We start from the raw sequence: 26,356 nt of genomic DNA, 5'->3' as shown, positions 1-26,356 counted from the left end.
AATGGCATCGACTGCATGTTTTATACCCCTGACGACCTGACGTGATGGAAGAGGCGACAACATCCGATGCAGAAATCCCAAGACTGTGGTATTCAGGCTGACTGAGGGCTACCTGCAGGCAGATAACCCAAGTGTGATGACTGCAATAGTGCATAAACTCGAACATCTACATTTATGGTAAGTGTACACAACTGTACTTTTTGGAATCTGGCATCTCAGCACTGATTGTGAGGTTTGTGCAGGGTTTAATCATTGAGTGCTCATAGAGCTCGGGAACAAGTTGGTTTTGAAAGGCTTGCTTCCCTCAACCTCTTCTTCTTCATCTTTTGGACCCCCCCCCCAAGAAATCTTTGGAGTTTTCCAAAGGGGACACCACTGACAAGACTATAGTCGAGGAAGCATTCCTCTGATCACTCTTCTCCTCCTACTTTAGGCTTGGCTCCGTCTGAGAAGATAGCAAAATCATTGGATCTGACCTCATCTAAATCGAGACCCTTGGATCCAACTGCTCCTTTAGATCCGACTCAAGCCAGGTCAAAGTATATTCTAGTGTTAGATCACCCAGATTCTCCTCAGAGCCTATTTTTTTGAGGCTTCACTCACTTTTTTGCAGGAAACTCTGTGAAGGATGTCCAGCCTACCCTCGACCTCTTCATTACTCAGATCCGGTTGTAGCCTAACAGAAGCAGATGTGGACTGGATGATGAGAAAGTTTCTCAGAACCCAGATTCAGTTGGGAATAATTCTGATGTTCATTGTGTTTCACTGTTGCAGTCATTACACTTGGGTTACCCTGCTGGCAGGCGACCCGCCAGCGGGATAGCCCAAGTGTAATGACTGCAATAGTGAATACACTCGAACATCTACATTTATGGTAGGTACACAACTGTACTTTTTCTTCTCCCATCGCATCCTTGAGCCAACCAGCCTAACCCCAGCTTTTGACTCCTAGTCTGATCCATCCTCTGGTTTTGGAGTCTTCGAATTGAGAATCCCAAGTTTGTGTCCGATCCTAAGCTTAGCCTGTATTGACTCCCAACACCTTCTCTGATCCAAATGGCTCTGACTCTATAGGTATCTCAGGGATCTCAGAGCAGTAACATTGGTGCCGGATCTGGGCTCATTTCCAATGTTCTTGGCGCTTTCCCTTCCCCTCAGTGCCACTGTGCTCGACAGCTCAGCTCCAATCTCTGTGTTGAGGTGGGATCTTGAGGATGTTCAGTCATTTATGTCAAGAGACTTCTGCTCCTACCAGGTTGGTTCTTGGTTCCATCATGACTTCTGCTTTTGAGATAGTAGAGAGAGCATTTTTCCACCTCTGTGAACAAGGCATTCTTACCCACCCACACAAGTCTACCCCCTCCACAATTACCTTGGATCCTGAGTCTTTTTATCTTGTCCCATTGGGAAAGCCAGGCTGATCAAGACAAAAGACAGTCCTCATCCAGGATTCTGCTCACACTTCTGAGTCCTCCCTGGAATTTTCCACTGGAGAGTGGAAATATACATGCAAAAGGAGGCACTTGGATTCCCCACAAGAATTTTTGATAGAAGTCACTGACGTTGATGAAATAGAGGTGTCCCCATCACCCCTTGAGTATGTCTCCTATGGCAAAATCCTTGAACTTTTGAGGTGATTGGAAGAGTTTGCTTTTCTCAAGGCTTTCAGAGCTGGGTCTGCTGTGTCGTGGATAGTCACCCTTGGTTGATGAGATGGTGGACCTCATTTCCTGGCAGGCTTGGAAGGTTCCAGATGTCACTTAGCCTGTCTTCAAGAGGCCAGATAGGTACCTCATTGTGCCAAAGGGTAGGGCCCCACTGTAGCAAGGGCCCCAGTAGGTGCTATGATGGTAGCAGCTACCACCAAGAAAGAACTTGCAGATCAAAGTTCCTCTGTCCATCCCCCGATCAGAGAGGCCAGGGTGTTGGACAGGTTTGGGAAGTGTGTTTATGTGTTGGAGATCTTTTCCCTCAGGTCTGTGAACTACTTGGAAAATGTTATGAGGTTTTGAAGGGAATTAATCAAGGAGTTTCCTAATAACTTCTTAGGGTCTGTGTCTGTGGAGTGCAAGAAGATGGTTTCTTTGCATGTGGACACCTCCATTTACTATTGGACACCTCCATGAAGCTGATTCTCATGGCTCCAAGGGAGCTCTGAGAGCTGCAGGCTCAGGAATTGCTGTAAGAAGACACTCCTGGATGCACCTTTGTGACATTGCAGAGCCCTTCAGTACTTCATTCATCAATGCTCCCTTTGATGGGTCCACCTTTTGTGGCCATAAGGTAAAGGAAACTCTGTCCAGAAATGAACAGAATGGGAAGACATGATCTACCACAGGGATATGTTTTTCTAGTCTTCAGAAGACCTTTTCAAGGAAACAGAGAGGGGGTAGAAAGCTGTAGTTCCACAAGATGCAAGGATCTTCCCATGACTCCTATGGAGATGGATCTCCCCATCGCAGAGGGGGGAATTCTAATAGCAAGATTATTGCCCTTGTGGCAGAGGAGGCCCACAGCATCAGGGATTCAGAGGTCCTTTCTCTGAGAAGTCTTTTTAGTGCCCCTGAAAGTTTGCTCGACCACTGCACTCTGCAGCCAGCTAGGGGCATTTATGTTTGCATCCAGAATCCTGGACAACCATCACAAAAGATACCTGGGTGATCAGCATAATATGAAGTAGTTTTGCATACCATTTTCCCATTCTACCTCCCAAACATACCAAAAAGATTCCATAGATTCTACCCAGTCAGAGGAAAGTGGCAGCCATAGAAATAGAAAAGCTGCTGGCAAAAGTGTCATCCATATGGTTCCCCCAGACCAGCAAGGATCCAGAACTTAACTTGAGGTTCTTTTTTGCACCAAGTAAACCTGGGTACCTAAGACCTGTTGTAGAGCTCAGCAATCTGAAACAGTTTGTCAAACACTCAAAGTTCTGCTTGGTCACAGTTCAGTCCATTCTACCACTTTTGCGCAAGGGTGATTGGAAGTGAGGTATAGATCACTGGGATGTGCATTATCCAAAATAGACAGGAGCATCAGGAGATACCTATGCTTCCAGCTTTGAGCCAGTCACTGTCAGTTCAGGACCTTGCCCTTTGGTCTTGCCAGAGCCCCCAGGGTTTTCACCAAGTGCTTGGCAGTGATCATGGCACACTTGAGACTGCTGAGATTCTGACTGTTTCCTTAGCTCAATGATTGGTTTCTCTCTGTTACCACCAAACCTCTACTGATCCAGTCCAGGGACTCCTTGCTTTGTCTGTGTCATCAGCTGGGCATTACAGCGAACTATGCCAAGTCTCAGTTTCCCCCATTCAAGTCTTGAAAATTATTGGTGCTCATCTGAATATGGTGACACTTATCGTAAGCTTGCCAAGAGAAGGTTAAACACCCTGCAGAGAGAAGCAACACACATTCTTTCACTACCATACCCTCCAGCCAGACCATCCTTACAGCTTCTTGTATCTGTTTCAAGTTCTATAGTCATGGTTCTTCTAACAAGATTTTACATGAGGGTACTGCAATGGATGTTTGCAGTACAGTGTTAAGTAGGATGTTATCCCTTGACCGCAATGATTTGAATGACCTATTTGCAGAAGACACATAGCCTGGTGGATTCATGCAGAAGTTGTTTCTCTGGACTGCCCCATTATCCCTACTGAACCCAAGACCACAGTGACCATGGATGCTTCCCGGTTAGGAACTGGAGTGGGGGCATTACTTGGGAAGGACAGTCCAAGACACGTGGTCTCTGTTAGAAGTCGGTCTTCACATCAGTGTAATGGAAAATGCGAGCAGTCCTACTAGCACTGCAGGCGTTTCAAGATGTTCTCCCTTTAGGTCTGGTTGCTTTTCAGGCAGGCAATGTGTCAGTGGTCTGGTACATCAACAAACAGGGAGGAACATGATCCTACCCCTTATGTCAAAATGAAGTGAAAGTGTGGCAGTGGGTGATCTCTTAGGGTCACTTTCTGCCGTCAACACATATTCCAGGGAAGTCTTTCATACTGGCAGACAAACTGAGAAGGTTTGTCTTACTCCCTCACTGGTGGTCTGTTAGTCTGATAGTGGCAGAACTGATATTTTGCCAATTTGGCCAAATGTTCTGAGACTTCACTCCCCCCCTCATTTTCAAGTGCAGTAGGTACTTTTTTCTAATCCCCCCAGAGGGGGGAGTAGTTGAGAGATTCTCTGATTCATGATTGGCCCTGTAGTCTGTTATAGGCCTTCCTCCCACTCCTGTCATCTCCAATTTTCTTCAGAAAACATTTTAGTGGAAGAGCAAAACAATCCTCATTGCTCCATTCTGGCCTTGACAAATATGTTTTCCCTTCCTGTGGTCTCATCTTGTTCACCATCCTTGGGTATGGGATCCTTTTCAGGACTGTCTGTCACAAACATCTAGGATACTTTAGCCGCTTATATGGACCCTCAAGTTGACTGCATGGTTTCTTTACTTTCAGTGATGGCTAGGCAGTCCAAGCTTTATTCCCTGGTTCATCATATTCTTGTATCACCCCAGAAAGATTCCACTTGGAAGATTTATAAGATTAAATGGAAAATATTTTATTTTTGCCTTCTCCAGAGGAAGCTAGATCTGTTTTAAGCAGCTACTCTAGCTATTATTGACTTTCTTGCTTCCATTTTCAACAGTGGACTGATTATTCTGCAATTAAGATTCAACTTGCTACCATCTCTAATTTTCACTTAGACGAAAACCGTCCTTCCTTGGCATCACTGAAATTATGTAAGACCTTTCTCAATTTCACATATTCTCTTCAACCACATGTTAAGGACCCCATTTCTCTGTGAAATTTAACGGTGTTTCTTCAAGCTTTGACCCAGCCCCCTTTTGAGCCCCATGCCAAGGTGGACTTAAGATTTGTGTTGTGAAAGACCATATTTTTGGTTGCAGTTACGTCTGCCAGATGAGTATCAGAACTCCGGGCACTCTTCCCAGCTTCCATATTTGTATTTTCAAAAAGATGGGATGCCCTTTCGGACTAATCCTGCTTTTCTACCTAAGGTGGTATCAAAGGCAGCTATCAATCAGTCCATCAACCACCCTGTTTTCTTTCCAAACTTTTTAAACAAGTGAGAATACATGCTACACACTTTGGATACATAGACAGCTTAGATTCTGTCTCCATAGAACCAAAGACTGCAGGAAATTACACCAATTGTTTGTTTCCTTTTCCAAGGCTAAATTGGGTAAGGTGTTCTCAAAAGTAATTTTAAGCAGATGGCTCACTGATAGTATTTCCTTTGTGTGCAAGTTCAAAGGGCTGACATTAGCTAGACCTCTTAAAGCTCATTCCACCAAGTCTGTGACCATCTTGTCTGCCTTCTGGTCTAGAACTTCCATAGATGACATTTGTGCAGTTTCCACTTGGTTCAGTGCTCATACCTTTACTGTTAATTACACATTTGATATATTATTGAGGAATAGGGCAGCATTTGGCTCTGCTGTACTCTAGAATATCCTTACTTGATGAACAGCCAGGGTTTTTCACACTGGGGAGTCTGTCCCATCAATTGAGGATCAAACAAAAAAGACAACATCATATACAAAAATTATGTACTCACCATAACGATGCATCTGTGTCGTCTGTTTTCATCCTTCCTCAATCTCCCACCCTTGAACCCCCTTCCTGCTTTGGAAGTTTTTTTCATTTGAGATCCTAGTATGTCTTGAGGAGTGATTTTGGCCTCCTTGCTAAATGAACTCCAGTCTTCATCTTTTCCATTTTTAACTGAAGTAGGATTTATTTTACAGTATATCTTTTACTGGGTACCTTGTTTTTGGTGCAATGACTAGAGGGCAAACTCGATCTGAGGCAATTTCAGGTGAAGGAGAGGATTATGGATAAGGGGAAGAGCTTGAGCTACTGAGCCGAAATCTAACAAAAGTGTCCAAAGTTTGATCCAAGGTCAGAAAAAACATCAGTTGAGGAAGGAAGAAAACGGACAACACAGATGCATTGTTACGGTGAGTATATAACTTTTGTTTCTTATTAACCCCATGGGACCTGGATCTCATAGGTTCATAAGTTGGTACTAGGCTATCAGCCCTAGGGCCTGTACAAGCCTAGCCATAACAATTCCCTGAATATTTCTTCCCACACTATTTACTTCCCTGGACTTCTGTCTAGCAGGGCGACTGACGTGATCCCTGGGGTGAATTTCCTTTCTCCCATCCAATCGTCAAGGTTCCTTTTGAAGAGGGCCAAAGAGGCACTCTGTTTGACATGTATGGGCAATCTATTCCAGAGTCTGGGGAGTCTCTGGGTCAGGAACCTATCCCTCCAGCATGTTTTGTTTATTGTGATGACAAGGTTTAGATCCATGGAGCGTGTGGCTCTGAGGGATTGGGATTTCTTTAAGTGTAGCATGTCCAACAGCTCTGGGTTTGGCATGGCTTTGTATGTTAAGCAGAGATCGCCTCTGAGTAGACCATATGCAACAGAGTATAGCTGGAGATGTTCTTCATCTCACATTGCTGCAGTCCTTACACTTGGGGTAGTCCGCTGTCCTCGGTCGGCCCGAATATCAAAGTATAAGGCTGACGTCGGTCAAGGCGCATTTGACTGACATCAGGACGACAGGGTACAAATGCGCATGACCGACGTCATATCCTCAGTCTTTTTTGCCGCATGGTCCGATGCAGAAGCAGCATTGCAAGTGCCGGTTGGCGTTCTGAGATTTTTCGATTTCGAAGTTTCAGACCGAGTTCAAAGTTGGCTAAGTACCCGTTGGGGAATATTTTAGTTTTTCTTGCCTCAGTGATTTACCGGATGTCAGAAAAGTCAATAATTGCATTTTTTGTGGGAAACAGATACCGCATAGAGATTATCATACTTTGTGTATTCCTTGCTTAGGGCCTGAGCACGACGTTGTTGGCTGTCGCTCTTGTGCTAGATTCAATAAACGCACTATGAAGAGAAGGTTGGATTGTGCCAGGTTAGTCTTTGGGAAGCGGTGCAATTATAAAATGCCGTCGGATGCTCCGACGCCCGCTTCTTCGAAGAAACGCAAGGACAAAGCAGTTAAACCTAGGCTAGAAGAACCGTCTGTACCGGACGCCGGTTCTTTAGAGGTGTCAGTGGAGCCGGTGGCTCCACCGGAGGTTTCTTTGTGTTCCCAGGGTGAGACTTTATTATTGCAAGATGTGGCCTCTCAGGAGGCAGGTCAGGCTGAGGGGGCTTCTCAGGTTACTATACTCCCCTCCCTTCCTAGGGTGGCTAGGCCCTCTCCTTCTGTTTCAAAGGCTTCTCCCAGGGGCAGGCCAGGTTTAGCTTCAGTTGGTGTTACCCCTAGCTCTTCAGGAACTGTGCCCAAGAAGCATATGCTTAAAATGGCAGAAGATTTGATTTCTTTGATTAGGGGTTCTATGCCCCCTCCTAATAAGAGACCTAGGGTGGAGCCTGAGTTAGGGAGTTTTGAGCAGGCTTCAGATGTTTCAGAGTCTTCGGCTGAAGATTTGCAGGAGTACTCTCCTTATTCTGATTCTGATGTGGATGATTCTACTCCTTCTGCTTCTCCTCCTGAGGATTTTTCTTTTTCAGAAACTCTTCACTCCATGAGGGAGCATTTTAAGTGGGAAGGTCAGGACTTCTCTGATTCCAGGAAAAGGCTTAGGAATTTTTGTTTTACCCCAGCATAGGCCTTTGGCTATACCTCCTGTTTTGGATGTAGTGGAAGATGTTTTACAGAGGCTTCTCTTAATCCTGATTCTTTGCCTCCTGCTCCTGTTAAACCGGATAGGTATTACAGGGTGCCTGAAGCTCATAAGTTTCTTTTTAAGAGTCCTAGGGCAGACCCAGAAACTGTTAGCCAGGGGCCTAAAGGTGTTAAGGCTTCTGTGGTTAAGAATCCGGTTCCTGCAGACAAAGAGGCCAGGGCCTTGGATAGATGGGGAAAGAAAGTTTATACTTCTTCCACTCTTGCTATGAGGGCTTTGAATTGCCAGTTTCACATGTTGAAATACCAAAACTATCTCCTTTCACAATTGAAGTCTAAGGTTGATGCTCTGGCAGAAGGTATTGATTGTAAAGAGTTGCAAGATTTAGTACATGTTTCTGAACAGGTGGGTAAGCATTCTTTGCAATGTGGTTTTGATGCTGTACAGGCGTCGTCTAGGGTGGCTGCCACTGGGTCAGTTCTTCGCAGGCACGCCTGGCTGAGGGATCAGAATTTGTCTGACCATGTTAAAACAAGGATTTTAGATGCTCCTTTGCAATCTGACATGTTGTTTGGTTCTCCTGTTGAGGCAGTTTTAAAGAAAATGGAAGACAAGGCTAAGTCTATGCAGACTGTTAAAGCTCTTTTGCAGGTCCAGCCTCCAAAGTTTAGTAGAAATTGGCCTACTAAGGGGTGGACGTATCCTTCTTATGATTCCCAGTCTAGGGGTAGATCTAGACGTGGTAGGGCAGAGCTCAGGGCTCTTTCAGGCCTAGAACAGGAGTTCTCCTGCACAATCTTCGGTGAGGGCAGGGGTCAGTCCTTTCGTAAACAGACCCAATGACCTACCTTTTCAGCTGCCAGAGCCTTCTCGACTGGCAGCACCTTTGGGAGGAAGGTTGGCACTTTTCAAAGAAAATTGGAGTTTAATTACCCAAGACAGATGGGTATTGGATATCATACACCACGGCTACAGGTTTTATTTCCATACCTTGCCTCCTTTCAAAGGCATGCCAGACGCTCCTCCTCAACAAAGAATAGAGGCACAAGCAAGTTTCTCTGTTGCTCCAAATAGGGGCCATACAGCCGGTCCCTATGCCAGAAGTGGGCCTAGGATTTTATTCTCGCCTGTTCCTAGTACCAAAGAAGGGGAACACGTGGAGACCAATTTTGGATTTATCTATCCTCAACACTTATCTGGACATTCCCAAGTTCAAAATGTTGAAGTTGCAGCAGCTTTTACCTCTGCTGGGCAAAGATCATTGGATGGTAACTTTGGATCTCAAGGAGGCTTACCTTCATGTTCCTATCAGACTAAGTTGCAGGAAGTATCTGCTTCGAGCTGGGACTTCTCACTATCAGTTCTCTGCATTGCCCTTTGGCTTATCTACTGCCCAGAGTGTTCACGAAAGTTCTGGCTCCAGTGATAGCTTTCTTCAGGCTAAAAGGAATACAGATCTATCCTTATTTGGACGACTGCCTGATTCTGGCTCAAGGAAGGAAGAGCTTCTTCATCATTTGGAATATGTGATAGCAGTGCTAAGATGCCTAGGGTATTCTGTGAACGAAATAAAGTCCAGTCTAGTACCCTCTCAGGACATGTGCTTTCTGGGTGTGAGACTGAATACAGCATCCCAGATGGCCTTTTAACCCCGGACAAACAAAAGAGTCTTTCCCTTTACTTCCATCAACTATCTCATCAGTCCGGGCTGACTGCAAGGACAGTCCTTCAAGCCTTAGGGTTCATGGCATCTTGTATTCTGGTGCTTCCCAATGCCAAACTGCATATGAGGAAGCTACAATGGTATCTCAAAATGTATGGACACAGCACTGCCAGGATCTGGACACTGTCATTCAAATAATACCTTGCATTCAAAAGGAATTTTGTGGTGGGCTCAGGAATGTCACCTAAACAAGGGACTCTCTGTGACCCGCCAGAGGCGAGTCAGATTTTAACGACAGATGCCTCAGACAAAGCTTGGGGAGCTCATCTGAATGGAAAGTGGATACAAGACAAGTGGCCTGCCAGACTACAACATCTACATATCAACATGAAGGAGATGTTAGCAGTCCAGTTTGCATTAATAGCTTTCAAGGAATTACTTCTTCCAGGGCAGGTGTTGATTCTAACAGACAACACAACTGTCATGTGGTACATCAACAAGCAAGGGGAACGATTCTTATCCTCTATGCAGGCAAGCAATGATTTTGTGGGAGACTGCTCTCAGTTTACAGCTCAATCTTCAGGCAAGGTTTCTGCCAGGAGCACAGAACTCCTTAGCAGATGTGTTGAGCAGACTAATTATGGATCCCCACGAGTGGAAATTGGATCCTCATGTATTTCAGAAATTGACAGTGTCATGGGGAACTCCAGACATAGATCTGTTCGCTTCTCCACTAAACCATCAGCTGCCAAAGTTTTGCACAAAAAGGTTTCATCCCACAGCTTGGAGAGTGGATGCTCTTTCTTTCAATTGGAGCAATCTTCATGTGTATGCCTTTCCACCTCTGCCTCTCCTCCCAAAGGTACTTCTAAAGGTCAGACAGGACAAGCCAAGGATGATTTTAATAGCTCCAGATTGGCCTCGACAGCACTGGTACCCATTACTGAGAAGTCTGGTACGGAAGCCTCCATGGCCTTTGCCTTCGATTCCACACCTGTTGTCACAGGAGGACAGCCATTTGCTCAATGTCAAGCTTCACTCTCTGCACCTAACAGCCTGGCATATTCTGTTTTGAACCATAGTGGGCCTCCACTTCCTCAGCAAGTTTTGAATGTTATTTTGGAAGCTAGAAGGCCTAGTACAAGGAAAGTGTACGCAGACAAATGGAAGAGATTTTTATTTTGGAGTGCAGCAAAGATTTTGATGTTTCTGAGCCTAATTTGTGTGGCTCTTCAATATCTTACTGAGTTACTAGACAAAGGTTTGTCTTTCTCTTCTATTAAAGTTCATGCTGCAGCAATTTCGCTCACTATGATTGCACTCCACCATTGTTTTCTCATCCTTTGTTCAAGCAATTTCTTAGAGGGGCAAAGAATATAAGACCCCCACGAAGAGCTCCTACTCCTGCTTGGGATCTCAATTTTGTGTTGGAGAAACCCACTCTACAACCTTTTGAGCCTGCAGCTACTTCTGAGTTGAAATATTTGTCATGGAAGACTGCTTTTTTGTTGGCCATTACCTCTGCAAGAAGGGTTTCTGAATTGCAGGCCCTTATGGGTTGAGCCTTTTTGATTTTCCATAAGGATAGGGTATCATTACGTACTAATCCTTCCTTTATGCCTAAGGTGGTTTCTAGTGCGGCTTTAAACCAAACTATTCATTTGCCTACTTTTTATGCAAATCCCCAAAATAAAGGGGAAAAGATTTTGCACACTTTAGATGTACACAGGCAGTTGCTATTATTTGGACAGAACTAAAGGGTTCAGGCAGTCTCAGCAATTGTTTGTTTCTTTTGCTTTGAGTTCTCAGGGCAAGCCTGTGTCAAAACAAACTATTTCTAAGTGGATTGGGTTTTGCATTGCTTTCTGTTATTCCCATCATGGCAAGGAGATTCCAGCTGGGATTAGGCCTCATTCCACTAGGGCTACTGCCACTGACAGCTTTTTGAGGGGTGGCAACCAAGGATATTTTGGAGGCAGCTACTTGGAGTTCAGTGCATACTTTCTCTAGGCATTATCACCTGCCACTTTATTCTAAATCCAGGGCTGGTTTTGCCACTGCTGTTTTGCAGGGCATTTTGGCAGCTCCTGCTTCTTTGTAATTTAGCCATCCTCCCTTACCTCTGCTTTGGGATTCTACCCAAGTGTAAGGACTGCAGCAATGTGAGATGAAGAACATAGTACAGTTTTGTACCTACCATAAATGTAGATGTTCGAAGATCCACATTGCTGCAGTCCAATTTACCCTCCCTCCTTCCCCTCTGTAGTTAGAGGTGGTTGTGTGGGTTGGGTTGTACATATTGTATATATTGTACATATAATTAGTGCAAGGGTGGTTGGTTGGTTGTTTGCTGTCTTTTGGTTTTGACCTTTCTTTTAGGGTCTTCTGACATCTGGGGCAAGAAAAGACTGAGGATATGACGTCGGTCATGCGCATTTGTACCCTGACGTCCTGATGTCAGTCAAATGCGCCTTGACCGACATCAGCCTTATACTTTGATATTCGGGCCGACCGAGGACAGCGGACTACCCCAAGTGTAAGGACTGCAGCAATGTGGATCTTCGAACATCTACATTTATGGTAGGTACAAAACTGTACTTTTTTTAAGGCGGTCAACGTAGGGCATCTGCTTTAGGCCTGTGATTCTTTTAGTGAGGTATTTCTACGGCCTTTCCAGTTGTTGCAGATGTCTTGAGAGGGACATAACCAAACGGGGCATTGTATTCTATAATGGGTCTAATGAGGGATGAGTACAGTGGAACAATGACCTCCTTTTTTCTGGATGAAAAGCCCTTAGTGATGAGGTGTGCCACATAGAAGGATTTCCTGACTGCTGTGGCGATGTGGTTAACGAAGGTGAGACCACTGTCCACCTGTGTCCCTAAGTCTCTTATCACACTTTCGGTGTTTAGTGTACTGCCACCTATATGGTAATTCACAGATGCATGTTTTTTCCCAAAGGGGATAACTATACATTTCTTGGCATTGAGCTTGAGCCCATGGCTCTGGCACCAAGCATCTGTTTCTGTAAGGCCATTTTGTAGAGTATCCACATCATTTGGGGATTCAGTAATGGCTCCCAGTTTGCAGTCATCTGTGAACTTTGTTAGCCAGAGTCCCTTAGTGTTGGCCTGTACTTCAGAGAGGTAGATGGCAAACAAGAGCGGTCCCAGGACTGAACCCTGAGGTACTCCACTTGTCACTTGTCTGGAGCTGGATTTGGAGTCGGCTACTTTTACAGTGTGGGTTCTATCAGTAAGCCAGTTAGCAACCCATTGGGTGACATAGGGATTAATGCCCAGCTTAGTAAGTTTATTTATGATTCCAGAGTGGGGGATGGTGTCAAAGGCCTTGGCAAGGTCTAGATAGGCTGTGTGGACCACCTTACCCTTGTCCATGGCTCTGGAGACTGATTCAAAGAAGTCAAATCAGGTTCAGGAGGCAAGATTTGCCCTTCACGAACCCAGACTGGGTGGGGTCCAGTGTTTGAAGGTTGCCAATGTCTTTGTTTATAAGTTCCATGATAATACGCTCCATGGCCTTGCAGCTAAGGCTTGTCAGACTGATGGTATGGTAGTTTCCGGGATCCAAGGTGGATTCCCCCTTGTGGAGTGGGATAACTGTAGCTCTGCGCCACTCAGTGGGCACGAAACCTAAGGTGAGGCTATGATTAAACATGACACTTAGGTGAGGTGCCAGTTCATATTGTAGTTCATGTAGTACACAGCCTGGGATGTCATCTGGTCCCATGGATGCTGTATTCTTACCTGTTGGCCGTTATTACCGGAATTTGGCAATCTTCCGGTATTGAAATGGGCCATTTAGGGGGTGAGAGGGGGTTGAAGTTGGCACTGAATCGATCTGCCAAGGTATTGGCAATATCCTTGGGATCACTATATTTAATGCCATTCTGTTTTAGCTCAGAGCAGATCTGAGCATTGCCATTTAGATTCTTGACATAGTTATAGAATGCCTTGTGGTTGTCTTTGGAATCTTTGGCAATTTTATTTTCATAACTAGCTTTAGAGGATTTTATGAGGGATCTCGCTTTCTTACTGAGGCTGGTAAGGGAGTTTTTTGCATCCTGAGATTTTCCACTTTTCTGCAACAGTTTCTTCCTTTTGTTGTAAAGTTTGTTTATGGCAGGGGACCACCAGATTGGCTTCCTTTTTTTGGATGAGAGCATCTTGGTTCTATTTGGGATGGCACGATTCATGCATGAGTGGATGTGCTCGTACAGTGCCTTAGTGTAGGATTCAGCAGTTGAACTTTCAGTTCCCGTCTGCATGGGTGTCATGAAGTTTGTCACTTCTGACTTGAGTAGCATGAAGTTTGCTTTGGAGAAGTTTTTTATGGAGGTTTCCTTACTGGGGGTGGGGGTGGGATGTGGATGTTAAGGGTGATTAGCTTATGGTCAGACCTGACTGACGAGGGGGTGACCATAGATGTGGAGCATTGATTTTTCATGTTGGTAATGACCAGGTCTAGGATATTGGAGCCCCTAGTGGGACTATGGATTAGTTGATCCAGGGCGTTGGAATTTATGAATTCCAGGAACCGTTGGGCAAAGGTGTTGGTACATGAGTAGTTTTCCCAGTTAATGGCAGGGTAGTTAAAATCACCCAGTATTAGGGTGTTTGGTTCTATCTTAATATTTTCCAGTATGTTTAGAAAGGTGTAGTGAGAATCTTGGGGTATGGTGGGGGATCTATAGCAAGCTACAATTTGGATTGCAGTCTTACCTAGTGTTAGTTGCATGTGGAGAATTTCAGACGCATTGTGTTGGGCAACTAGCCTGGTAGTGTGAATATCCTTGGTGAATATTGACACTCCTCCACCTTTAGTGTTTCGGTCCTGGTTTGGCGGCCGAAATGTGTGGTAAGAGTTGTAGCCTGGTATTGCAGGGGTGCTCTCTGGAGCCTTGAACCAGGTCTCAGTTACTGCACAGATATCAATGTTCTCCATTTTTAGGAGTGCCTCGAGAGAGTGCATTTTGAAGTTTAGACTTCTAGCATTGATTAGCATTACCTACAGATTTTGCATGCTTGTACCTGTTACGGTGGTGGTTTTGTCCTTTGAACTTTGCCTAAAAAAGGCACTATAGGGGTGGCAAGAGCCTTAGCCAGTAACCTGAATCCCAGGGGTGACAGGTGCAGACCATCTCTGGCAAAGCATCGTGGTCTGTCAATCATGTCGTCCCAGGCAGATAGATACTGGATCCCGTTTGAATTACACCAGAAGCTTAGCCAATTGTTGAAGTCAATCATTTTGTCCTTATATTGTGATATCATTCTGGGCGAAGGCAGGATGCTACTCAGGGCTAGGGTCATACCTGCCTGGGCCACATGATCTGAGAGCTCTTCCATGTCTCTCTTCATGTAGTCCAGGGAGGTACATCTCAAGTCATTCACTCCAACATGGACAATGACAGAGTCATATTTGTACTTGTTGTGGAGTGACTTGAGTGCATGCGTTATGTGGCCCTGCACCCGACAGGCAGCTGACTGTAATTTTCTCCTTGTTGAACCTAGTGAGAGGGACATCAGTGTGCCGGACTATAGAGTCACCTATGACTAAAGTGTTAGGTACTTTGTCTTGCCTTAGGGGCTGTTGCTGGGTGCACACTGGTGTTGTGAACTATGTGACACTTTGGTTGTGATTGGTGTTTGTTTGTGTTTCAGCTTCAGAGGTCCTTTTTGCTTGGGCAGGTTACAGTTAAGGGCATCTGCATATGTGGAGATTTAGTGTTGCTTTATGTGGGTGTTGGTGGTGTGGGTTTAGAAGGGCTATGTGTTGCTTGAGGTGTAGTGTGGGTGTTAACCTTTTCCTCTTGACTGTCTAGCACAATCATGGGTGGAGAGAGCTTTGCTTCCATTTTGGGTATGTAAGTGCATCTCTCACAGGTTGAAGTATTGGGTGGTAGGAGGAGAGGCTTGTCTGTGTACATGTGGCAATTGCTGCATTGCCCCAGTATACCCATATTCATCAAGTGGACAGGAGAAATCACCGGAAGCTAATCCTTGGACATGCCTGATTTGGCGCTTTTTTTTTTTTGTAAAGTACAGGAGCTGTTTTCCCTTACCTTAGCAAGATACTTTGCAATTATAGGCTGTTTAGTGCCTACTGTTAATTTCTTATTATTAACAAGGAGAGTTGAGTGATTGTATCAGTTTAAGGCTTCCTAGTGCTTTCCAGCAGGCATTGGAGAAAGTGCTAGTCACAGGGATGCTTAAAGGTAAGATGAAAAAAAAAATGCACACTGCAGTGTGCACTAGAAAACTTAGATGTGAAAGTAGGTAACTTAATTTTTACCCGTTTAAAAAGTTAAGGTTTAGTGGAGAGTTACTATTTTTAAAACAGCAAGATGGATTGAAAGGGGTGGTCACTTTTGTATTCTGGTACTATGGAATACAGTAGGATGGCCAATAAATTTAAATAGTTGAAGGGGAGTGATTTCACAAAATGATGATTTTGTGATTACTCACACAAGCCAGTGAAAGTAGAGAGGAAATGAGACATATGGTCAGATTAACATAAGAGGCAGGCAACTAGAAAGACAGTGGTATTTAACAAGACAACTGTAACTGAGTGGGAGGGCGGGAAAAAAAATTCTGCCTGACTCAGAAGAGAGAGAGCTGTGGTCTCTTTTGGAGTTTTAATATGCTGTTAAAGCAGAATGCAAGTAAAACGCAAGGTAAAGAAAACAAACACAGTATTCAAAATATAGAAAGGCAATAAAGTAATACAAAAATACAAACTAACAGCAAAGTGTATCAGAGTCTGGATGAGCCTTTATGTAAAGGTGCTTTTGATTACCTATCATCCAGACCAGCTGTTTCGGTGTGCTTCCAGGGGATTATTAATGATTCCTAGAATGCAGTTGGATACATCTGGCTGTCATACTTTTCCTTGTCCGGCCTGTTTCCTTTTGATTTCACTACCTTGGCATCTTGAAATTATCTGCTTAATGGAATCTTCCCTAAATATAATGACCAATTTAGTCAACAAAGCTTTTATTTATTTATTTTTTGTTTTAACTTGTTAATGTGTTCTGCTTTGTGCTGTTGCTTATTTGCACGTTAATAAATCTGTACTAGGGATATATAATTACTTCAGTGCAGTGTACTACATGTCATTTAAATTTAAGCAGATAAAGAACAGTTAAGATATGTATGTGGGTGTAATGGGGGAGGAGGTGATGCCAGTGGCAGAAGACTGGCAAATTCTGTGAGCATGTAACTTAATTTGATGGTTATATCAGAGTCCACAATTAAGAATGTACAGAGATGACTTGCTTGGATGAGTATCTAGTAGTTAATGTGATGTGTGGGAGATATTCTTTTCAGTAATCTGAGAGTGCTACTGTGATGCTTGGTGTTTATGAATATCCTAAGGAAGTCCTGAAAGTGTCTGTAATTTCCTCAAAGCAAAGCATAAAGATTGTGTTAGAATCTAGATATTGCAGCTGAGAACATGTTTATTGTTACTTTTTGTAATATGGAATTTAGAGGAAACATTAGTTGTTGGTTTGGGAGGTCTGTATTGTTTAGTTTGGTTAAGTCCATTCCCCAGTGGATAAGGTGGAGGTCAAAGACTACTATATAGACAAACATATGCACCATGCTTTCAAAGACTGTGCCCTTTTAATTGACTGGCAAGTTGTAAACTTGGTCCAAGTGCTGTGTCTCTTTGTCTGCAGAATTTCACCTTTCCTGCCTTTTTCTGATGCATTGTCTGTTTTCTTTTCACTGCTTCCACTGCATTAGGTATTTCTAAACTGCCCCAGTGTGAATGTCTCATTTCCAGCCTTTCATTTCTAATTATGACCAAGATTGCATGGAATTTATTGTGCATTTCTGTTCATTTGATGGCACCCTTCCACATAGTGGAATTTCTCTAGCCTTTCCTCTTTTTACTGCTGTTTGAAGTGAGTTGGACACTTTTTTATTGCCTTGTACATATGGTATGCAGTGCTTTGCATGCCATAGACTACACATGTCCTGTCATGCCACCTTAAGCTTCCTGTCTTGTATTCCTGCAAGAACGTACTGAGACCAGACTGCTGGCTGTCAGGGATCACTGTTAAAGTATAACTTCCCACCCTTAGGTGAGACATTTGCTGCTCTTTATCACACTTTGTAATTGTTCTCATGGACGCTGAGCTACTGATTAAACTCTAACCACCAGTAGCATAAAAAACACCTTGTCTGTCTGTAAACAATATAACAAGCCAGCATAAGCAAGTCCAGCATTGTAAAGTGGGACTGCTTACAGAAGTCCAGTATGTCTGTTGTCTACCATAAATACCTTTAGGCCTGAGGCCACTGACAATGCATACAGAGGATTAGGATCAGGTCATGTTTGAGAAATGTACATCAAGAAAGTCTCCTGAGATGAATCCTTACATTAATTTCAGTAACAAATAACTAGTGTGTTGTGACTGGAGAAACCCAATCTTGATTCTTTGTAGTACATATAGCTGTAGCTGCTCTGACATACTAAACGTTGCAGAGGGGAGAAAGAAAGTGGAGTGGTAAGTGTTTTACAGCTTCTAAAGCTGATACACACTTAACATTAGCCTGCAAACAAGCCTGCAAACAACAGCCAGGAATGAAGATGAAGGGTACCTCCGGTAAATCATCAACTTTAATAACTGTTCGATACTGTGTTCTGTGACTTTTTTGATAGTGCAAAGTGTATTAGTGTTTCTAGCTTCTCTAGTTTTGTGACACTTATGTGGAGGCTGCCATGTATGCTCTAGCATGACTAGAGCACAGAGGTGTAGTTAGTTATTCTGGCACCCAGTGCCATCCCCTTATCTAAAGCCCCAATGAACTTTAAGTTGGAGGAGAAAAAAAGTTCTGTCCCTTATTCAAGGAATAAGCCAGGTCTGCTCTTCTCAACTTAGACTTGAGGGGGAAAAAAATAACAATTCACAATCTGGTGCTGCACAGTTAATTAGCAAGTCATGTCCACAGGTATGCTCCCCCACTGTGAAGAGCATAAAAAAAGGCTCCTTTGTGCTTTTTGTAGCAGCGGCAATAGTTTATTCTGCACATGATCATTTCCAACAAACACAATACTACTGTATTTCTTATGAGACCAGTTGAGATCTGCTGATTGCATCCTGTAACACTTTGTACCGAGGTGGCTGGCAATTTTGTTACTTCCTATTGTACTGAGGTGTCTGGCAGTTTTGTTTTTCCTAACTACAACTCTGCTAGAGCATAAACTGCTCCCAGAAGTATGTAGTTTAGATGATTATGATAGTCTCTAATCATAACCCTGCTGGTCTGTATTCAGTAATTGGATATGTAGGAATTCATCTTGAGAGTGGACAGTGGAGTGAAACAAAGCTCAAGAGGTAACTCTTCACATCCATTTTGAGAATCATATAGGTACTTGGTTATAATTAGAGAGATTATTTTTCATAATATGTAAATTGTAACACAGTCCTGCAACACAATTTTTTGTAGTACATGGAACATTATTTGCTGCAGTGTACTGTAAAATAGGAAAAAAAAAGTGTAGCTGGCAAAGTGTTTTACAGTTTTGGAAGGTGTAACAGCCTTAATGCCACCTCACAGAACAAGGCCAGAAGCAAAGTCTGTCTGATAGGTAGCAGCTTTAAAAGCTGCATTTCATGTTGTGGTGCCACATACAAAAATGAAATGTGTCCACTCAAAAGTGTATTGCAGCTTTTAGAGCCATTTGAGCTTTTCACCACTATTCTGGACTGGCTGCTGTTTATGGCCTGGCATGATATTTTAGTAATATCCCATGCAATCATGGGTATCACCGGATTACCAATGGGTGATGTGTTTTGATCACGAGGGTGAAGCCCGAGAGATGAAATGAAACCAACTGTGGGTAAATCCTGTGATACCCACACCCAGGAGTGGGTTATTGCTGTTATACAATGACATTGTTTAGGAAAGAAACGGCTTACCTTTTTTAAATAATTTGTGTACTGGCACTGTAGTGTTGTTCTGTGTTGTTTTTCACTGCTTTTTTCCCATGCTTGCACAGTACATCAGTACAGTGCAGGAGTAGCAATGGAGAAGAAAAAATCTCTGTTGCGTTTTTTTTCTTCTATTTTTTTAACTGCCGAGATTTTTCTGAGGGGCAGTGCAGAAATACAAAGAAAATCAGGTAAGTTCTGATTCTTTAGCTCTGCAGAACGTACTTGTTTTTTCTCGTATTTTGCTGGGACCCTCAACATATACCAGTAGAAAGGCTGGCCACTCAATGGTACTTCAGCTATCAAACTTTTTTCTGTTAGTATATTCTCGTTTTACAATGGCACACTGGTTAGGCTATCCAGTCAGCATACTCATTTTTGAATAGTTATAAGACTTTATTGTATAACGGTGCTTAACATTGCTGTACTTTACAAATTTGCTGTCTTCCCAAAGTTGTAGCATTAATTGTGACCCAACATGCACTAAAAAATGTGTTATGCACTTCCCTGATGTCAGAGAAGTGCATGGTGAGCATACGTTTTGCCTTATTTGAACTGTAACCAGACTGATGTTCATCGTGCATACAGCTGCAGTCATAACAGATGGGGTTCTCCTGCCGTCAGGCGGGTCCTCGGTCGGCCGAATTCCAAAGTCTTGGTCCGGCGTTGGTTGTTGTCGCTTCTTCCCTGACGTCAGTGCGACAGGGGTATAAAAGAACCAGCCGACGCCATTTTCTCCAGTCTTTCTTGCCGCGCGGTGCCCGAAGCAGAAGCAGTTCGCAAGTGCCGGTCGGCCAGCTCCTGAGATTACGAATATTTTTCAACCGAAGTCTTCTTAAAAGCTAAGTACCTCGTTGGGGAAACTTTTCTTGCCTCAGACCGATGTCAGACAAAGTTAATAATTGCATTTCATGTGGGAAGCAAATACTGCATAAGGATTTCCATTCCCCCTGCATTCCTTGCTTAGGACCAGACCACGACGTCTCGGCCTGTCGTTTTTGTGCTACATTCAACAGACGCACTATTAAGCGTCGGGTGGAGTTCACCCAACACTTCTTTGGCAAAAAATTTAACTACATTATGTCGTAGGATACTCCAACTTCAGTTTTAAGTAAAAAACGCAAAGATAAGGACCGACATACGAGGTCCGGGACTTCTACCGACACCACGCCAAAGCCGACTACAGGTGGTCTGGTTCTCAGTGAGGCGCCTACGCAGCCACTGACTACCGATGACACTTCCTTAGCGGTGTCCTCAGTGCCCGAGGTCGCAGGCTCTTTGGCCCACAATCCGACTACAGATACCGAAGCCATTCTTGGCGGTGAAACTCAGAGTCTTCAGGCCTTCCACTTCTTTTTCCATCAAGGCTTTCACTAAGTCTAAAGCAGCCATGCATACTAAAAGACAGGCTACACAGGGCCATTCTCAAGGCCCCATGCCTAAAAAGCAGATGCTCAAAATGGCTGAGGATTTGATTACTCTTATCAGGGGGTTCTCAACCCCCCCCCCCCCCGGACATAAGGCTCAGAGTGGAGTAAGAATCCCCTTCCTCGGACCAGGCCTCCATTATTTCAGAACATTCTAAAGACCAGGAACATTCTTACTCCCCCTTTGAAGATTCTGATGCAGAGGAGTCCATTCCCTCTGTCTCCCCCCTGCGGATTACTCTTTTGGGAAAACTTTACATACCTTGAGGGAACACTTCCACTGGGAAGGCCAAGAGTACTCAGACTCCAAGAAAAGGCTTAGGGATTTCCTTTTGCTCCCTCAGCACAGGCCTCTGGCTATACCTCCTGTCTTAGACATACTTGATGATGTGTATTCGGAGGCCTGCCTTAATCCAGACTCTTTACCTCCAGCTCCAGTCAAGCCTGACAGGTATTACCAGGTTCCTGATTCACACCAGTTTCTATACAAAAGCCATGCGGCTGACCCAGAAACTATTTCACAGGGTCCCAAGGGAATTAAGGCTTCCACTGCTAAAAATCCATTACCCTCAGAGAGAGATTCCAGAGCTTTAGAAAGGTGGGGGAAAAAGGTATACACCTCGGCCACCTTAACTATGAGGGCATTAAACTGTCAGTTTCATATGTTAAAGTACCAACAGTTTCTGTTATCACAGTTGAAAAGCAAAATGTCACAACCTGAACAACCAGACTTGAAGGAGTTGCAGGATTTGTTACACAGTGCCGAACAAGTGGGTAAACATACCTTGCAATGTGGTTTTGATGCTTTAGAGGCCTCATGTAGAGCTGCTGTTACAGGATCAGTCATACGTAGACATGCTTGGCTCAAAGAGCAAACCTTACCAGATCATGTTAAAGCTAAATTACTGGATGCACCTCTGCAAAAAGATGTCTTGTTTGGTGTTAAAGCTGAAGAGGTATTAAAGAAAATGGAGGAAAAGGCAAAATCAATGCAAACAGTGAAAGATTTCTTACAGGTACAACCTCCACGTTTCAGTAGAAATTGGCCTTCCAAAAATTGGTCCTTTCCAGCCACGGACAGACCCCAAAGAGGTAGATACAGACGCCCGAGGGGTTGAGGGCAATCTCAAGGATCCTTTAGAGGCAGACAATGGCAAATACCTACACAAAGAGGTGGTGAGGAAAGTTCACAGCCCTTCAGAAAGCAGAACCAATGACTTTCCCCTTTGCATGCCAAGCAAGGCTCAAATGGCAGCACCTTTAGGCGGAAAACTGGCATTATTTTCAAAAAACTGGCATATTGTCACAAAAGACAAATGGATCCTGGACATTATAGACAGAGGCTACAGATTCCACTTTCACACCCTTCCAAAAATGAGGGGCATGCCAAACCTGCCACACAATCAAAGGGCAGAGGCACAAAAACAAATTTCAGATCTTATGGTCATGAAAGCTATTCAAGAGGTACCTGCACAAGAACAGGGTCAAGGTTTTTATTCCAGACTATTCCTGGTACCAAGGAAGGGCAAAGATTGGAGACCTATTTTGGACCTATCCATCCTAAACACATTTTTACTCGTGCCAAAATTCAAGATGCTCACATTACAGCAGCTTCTTCCCATGCTGGGCAAGGAGTCTTGACTGGTAACATTGGACCTCAAGGAGGCATACCTGCATGTCCCAATCAGACAAGATTGCAGAAGATACCTCAAATTTCTTGCAGGTTCAACCCATTATCAATTCTCTGCATTGCCCTTTGGCTTATCTACTGCACCCAGAGTGTTCACGAAATGCCTGGCATCAGTAATTGCCTTCTGCAGACTTCAAGGGATACAAATATACCCATACCTGGACGACTGCCTGATCCAAGCGGACAGCAAACACATACTTCTGAAGCACCTGGCGTTTGTAATAAAGTTGTTGAAATCTATGGGATACACAGTCAACAAAAAGAAGTCAAGACTAATACCCTCTCAAACAATAATTTTCCTGGGTGCCAGCTTGGATACAAACACCCAGATGGCCTACCTCACGCCAGAGAAACAAGGGCAACTAACTCAATACTTCAGAAAACTGGCAACTTTCACCAGGCTGACTGCAAGGAAAATCCTGCAGGCTCTGGGATTCATGGCATCTTGCATCCTACTAATCCCATGTGCAAAGCTGCATATGAGGAAACTTCAATGGTACTTAAAAAACCTATGGTCTCAACACAGCCACAGTTTGGAAACAATAATACCACTGATTCCATGTCTTCAAAAGGAATTTCTGTGGTGGGCTCAAGCATGCCAAAGAAACACAGGTCTACCATTCTGCAAGCCTCAAGCAAATCAAGTCATCACAACAGACGCCTCGGATTACGCCTGGGGGGCGCACATGACAGATCGGTGCATTCAGGGCAAATGGCCCCAAAAAGAAAAGCACCTACACATCAACCAAAAGGAAATGCTAGCAGTAATAAATGCTATTACAGCCTTCAAAGACCGGCTGCATCCAGGCCAGCTATTGATAAGGACAGACAACACCACAGTAATGTGGTACATAAACAAACAAGGAGGAACCCATTCATACCCCCTATGCAGGCTAGCCATGTCTCTTTGGAACATGGCTCTGGAATTGCAAATCGAGCTGCAAGCACAGTTCCTGCCAGGCAAGAAAAACACGCTGGCAGACATCCTAAGCAGAAATATGACAGATCCGCACGAATGGAAGCTGCATCCTCAAGTTTTTTCAAAGATAATTCAAGCATGGGGAAGGCCAGACATAGATCTCTTTGCCTCCCACAGAAATCACCAATTGGCAAAATTCTGCTCAAGGACCTTTCACCCACAGGCCTGGAAAGTGGACACACTCTCTTTCAGTTGGACAACAATGACAGTTTATGCCTTTCCACCTCTTCCTCTGCTGCCCAAAGTTCTATTAAAAACCAGAACAGACAGACCCAAGATGATTCTCATTGCTCCAGACTGGCCAAGACAACACTGGTAGCCACTCCTGAGGAGCCTGACTCATTCCCCACCATGGATCCTGCCTCTAATGCCTCTTCTACTGACTCAGCACAACTTCAAAACTCTTCACAGTCAGCTGAAAACACTCAATCTAGTCACATGGAGGATTCCTTGAATTCACAGCAGACCCTACTCTCCAAGGAGGTACAGGATGTCATTTTGGAGGCCAGAAGGCCATCTACTAGAAAAGCCTACTCCGCAAAATGGAAACGGTTTTGTGTCTGGAATCAGAAAAAGGGTCAGAATCCTGGAATACTGAACTTACCTCAAATACTACAGTACCTAGCCGAGCTGCTAAGCAGTGGACTTTCATTCTCCTCCATCAAAATCCATGCCTCAGCCATTTCTGCAGAGTACAACACTGATCCTCCTTTATTCTCTCACCCTCTCTTAAGACAGTTCCTCAGAGGGGCTAAGAATATAAAACCCCCAAGGAAGCAACCAGTACCTGCTTGGGACCTCAATTTCATTCTAGAAAAACTAACCCTGCCTCCTTTTGAGCCAGCTGCTTCAACAGATCTGCAGTATTTGTCATGGAAAACAGCCTTCCTTCTAGCTATCACCTCAGCATGCAGGGTTTTGGAACTACAAGCCCTCATGGCTGTGCAGACTTTCATCATTTTCCATCAGGACAGAGTTTCCTTACGAAACAATCCCTCATTTATGCCAAAGGTAGTATCCAGGGTAGCCTTGGATCAGGCTATCCACTTACCTACCTTTTACCCTAATCCACAAAACAAAGGGGAGAGGTTACGGCATTACTTGGACATTCACAGACAGCTCCGCTATTACTTGGACAGAACAAAACCTTTCAGAAAGTCAGAGCAACTCTGTGTCCTATGCTGCAGCTGCTCAAGGGAAGCCTATTTCCAAACAGACAATCTCAAAATGGATAGCCCACTGCATACGCTTTTGTTACTCTTTTCATGGCAAAACTGTACCTACAGGCATCAGATCTCATTCCACAAGGGCCACAGCTGTCTCTACAGCTTTCCTCAGGGGGGTCCCTAGCAAAGATATTTTGGAAGCAGCCACTTGGAGTTCTGTACATACTTTCTCCAAGCATTATCACCTTCCATTATACTCCAAAACCAGAGCGGGCTTTGCCACTGCAGTCTTGCAGGGCATCCTGGCTCCTCCTAGTTTCACTTAGTGCTTACCACCCCTTTATTAGCTTTGAGATTCTACCCATCTGTTATGACTGCAGCTGTATGCACGATGAACATAGTACAGTTTTGTACCTACCATAAATGTAGATGTTCGAGTGCTAATACAGCTGCAGTCCAGGTTTCCCTCCCTCCTTCCCCTCTTGGGACAGGCCTTATGGCTAACACCTCCTCATACAACCTCATTGGGCTATTCTTTTATGGTGTATTTGCTTGCAACTACTGTTTTTATTTGATTATATTGCATTTGCTGTTTTACATAAATTTATGTTTTGCCTTCCTTCTGGGGGCACCTGACATCTGGGGCAAGAAAAACTGAAGAAAATGGTGTCGGCTGTTTTATACCCCTGTCGCACTGACGTCAGGGAAGAAGCGACAACAACCGACGCCGGACCAAGACTTTGGAATTCGGCCGACCGAGGACCCGCCTGACGGCAGGAAACCCCATCTGTTATGACTGCAGCTGTATTAGCACTCGAACATCTACATTTATGGTAGGTACAAAACTGTACTTTGTGTGTACTACACTGAAGTATAACTGTGGGTTATACATGTATTAGGCCTGATGGAGAAATGGGCTGTCTGTGCATAATTTTGTGAGGTAGAATTGATGGAAAGTTGAACCCAAAAATCCCACCTAGACTATTTCTGCTACACTGGCTGAAATGTTGAATATGCTGAGTCTGCACCTAAGGAGAATGCCATAGAGCTGGGGTTACCTTTGTATATTGCAAGTAATTAAGATTTCATATCTTGTTTTCATACAAGAGTAATGGAGATCTCCAGTTTTGTAACATTGCATTCAGAGCATAATTACTGCAGCAGTAAAGCTAAATTAGGTTCTTTGATTAGAAGGCACTCTCACTCTAAGCCATGCAGTGTCGAAAATAGCACAAGCACATCTGGGATTCACTTAATTTATTTTTTTTTTAAATAGCTTGTCCTGGTTTCTCAGAAAAAGTCTTATTGCAGTTGATGTTTGGATGAAAAAAAGAAAAAGAATTCATGGAAGATCAAGATTGCAGTTTTAGTGCCAGTATGACATTTTGAGAAGTCTAGGATATATGCATCAAACGTAATACCATTTTGTATAATTTGCAAATGAATACATTTGTTCTGGCAGATTACATATATCATCATTTAATTTGTATACTGCTAGATTACACTGTTTCATTGGGAGTTTTCAACAAGTTGCTGATTTACTTTGTTTCTCGAACGTCCTGCACGTTTCATTGAGCCTACTGTCATGTCTGAAAAGGCCTCATGATTTTCACTGCTTTTACAGCATTTCTTTAAAACGTATCAAGTTGAGAATTCCTGCTTCACAAGAGGCAGTTTCTTTTTTTAGTTATTACAAAAGCTGCACTGGCGTGGGCAGTAAGGCTGTGATGCTAGGGCGAGACAGTTTGGTTCTTTCTTTGAGTAGCTCTAATTGCAGCCTGTTTGCTGTTTA

At 43.9% G+C, this 26,356-nt stretch overlaps 1 protein-coding gene across 1 annotated transcript in view; it reads left to right on the top strand.

Annotated features, from left to right (window-relative positions):
- The window catches only part of WDR37 (WD repeat domain 37), a 1,467,838-nt gene that overhangs the window by 355,201 nt on the left and 1,086,281 nt on the right, over window positions 1–26,356 (top strand). The gene's annotated exons all lie outside the window — the stretch shown is intronic.

This window comes from Protopterus annectens, chromosome 3.part0, assembly GCF_019279795.1.
Source record: "Protopterus annectens isolate FY-2018-M chromosome 3.part0, PAN1.0, whole genome shotgun sequence".
In the NCBI taxonomy this organism is placed as follows: Eukaryota; Metazoa; Chordata; order Ceratodontiformes; family Protopteridae; genus Protopterus; species Protopterus annectens.
Note: the sequence above shows the minus strand (reverse complement) of the source record. Positions and strands in the feature narration are given on the sequence as shown.